Below are 2,206 nucleotides of genomic sequence, written 5' to 3' on the forward strand. Positions count from 1 at the left end.
GCGCCGACGCCGGGCGCGGGCGACGGGCGCCCCGAAGGCAACAAAGGGGCCAAGAAGGGGAAACACGCTGACTCGTCTACCACGCGAGTGCAGGAATCCATCGAGCATTGCCTCGCCGACGCACAGGACCGAGCCGCCCCTGCGTGAAGAGAAGACCGAGGCGCAGTGTTCAGCGTTGATGACGAACAGCGCCGTCAAGCTCGACCTACTCCGGACCAATGTCGCCGCGAAGAAGAGGAACACCGACCTGGCTTTCCTGCTATGTGGGGCGGACATGCTCCAGAGCAATGACGAGCAGGTCAAGGCGTGGTACTTGGCGGAGTGCATCCTCATCCTGAACCAGCTGTCGTCGACGGCGCCGCCAACCCCCACGCCCACGCTGACGATGCCGCCAAGCCCGAGCGATGATGCCTCCACGACGCCCAGCAGCACAGAAGTCGTGCCGACGCCGCCTAGCACAGAAGCAGCTCCGACACCGCCAAGCCCGCGCACGCTGACTCCGCCAATGCCAGAGGCCGACCCACCGTGTGATGTGTTGCCCACGCATCCTTCCATACTTTTTTGTACGCCGAAATTTTCATCCGATCGCCGAACTGTGGCCGCTGATCATCGGACTTGTGGCATTTTTTGTGAGCGGGAATGACCAAGTTTGAATTTGCCGCGACTTGGGGGGCGGCGCCTGGGGGCGTGGCTGGGAGCTAGGTTGCCCCCAGGGGCTAATCTATCACCGGTTCGCCCCCAGGCATCTCTTTTTCGACACCCTGGTGGGCCGAACGGCTGGAGATGCTCTTAGGACAATGTTATGCAAAAAGTTGTTGGCTGATCTATGGCTCGTTTGCCGCCCCATGCTTAGTACCAATCCCAGGTAACTTTCTATATTATGCTCCTATAAATACTTGAATTAGTACCGCACTAAAATTGAACTGTAATGTGGCCTTGATTTTCAGATTTAGAATTGTTTCTCCATTGGGCATGTACGACTAATATCCTAGTCACGTCATGAGGCTATCAGGGAAGATCGGAAGGCCCATCCTAAGTCCTGTGTCCATAAGTCATATCTTCACTGAATCATTGATTAGTTTATTATCCATCAATTGATCATGTACTATATTTCATCTAGGCATTCTATTGGATATAGTTATTAATTATGATAATTTTTTCAGTAAATTTTGAAGTTAGTTTTGGACTCATATGACTTTACTATTTTGCATTAATTCATGATATATTTATAAATAATGTGAAGTAACACTAAGTTATATAATTAAGTGAAAGTATATCTTACCTGTATGAAAATTTCAAGGGCCTAATTTGTATTTCGCACCGGGGCTTCAAATTTTTGGAGACAACCCTGGTTGTAAGAAGGTTGTCAAATTTCTTGTGCTACTAGTTACGAGGATTAAAGGTATGTTACCGTAGGAATTGATAGATAGATAAAATAAATAAAAGATTAAAGAAAGAAAAGTAATTGTAACAGTGCATTTATTAAAATAGAATAGACCTATGGGGCATAGTTTCACTAGAGGCATCTCTCCAAGTAGATAAATGTGGTGTGGTGAACAAATTACAGTTGGGCACCGATTAAACTACAATATTTATACTTATGACTATGATTATTCATTACATAATATTGCATAGGCATTATATCCATGATATGTAGAAGCTTAATCCAACTACATGTACAAGTAATGCTCCACCTAAAGGCTGCTATCGGACATGCATCTCGAGGTATTAAGTTTGCCACAAAAAAAGCATTGCTATAAGGATGATGACATAATGTAGACATCAGAACTATCTGAAGGAAATATGCCCTAGAGGCAATAATAAAGTTGTTATTTATATTTCCTTATATCATGATAAATGTTTATTATTCATACTAGAATTGTATTAACCGGAAACTTGATACATGTGTGGATATATAGACAAAACAAAGTGTTCCTAGTATTCCTCTACTTGACTAGCTCGTTAATCAAAGATGGTTAAGTTTCCTAACCATAGACATGTGTTGTCATTTGTTGAACGGGATCACATCATTAGGAGAGTGATGTGATGAACAAGACCCATCCATTAAGCTTAGCATAATGATCGTTAAGTTTTATTGCTATTGCTTTCTTCATGACTTATACATATTCCTATGACTATGAGATTATGAAACTCCCGAATACCGGAGGAACACCTTATGTGCTATCAAACGTTACAACGTAACTGG

The sequence above is a fragment of the Triticum urartu genome, chromosome 6A (assembly GCF_056163025.1).
Source record: "Triticum urartu cultivar PI428250 chromosome 6A, HENAU_Tu73, whole genome shotgun sequence".
Classification (NCBI taxonomy): Eukaryota; Viridiplantae; Streptophyta; class Magnoliopsida; order Poales; family Poaceae; genus Triticum; species Triticum urartu.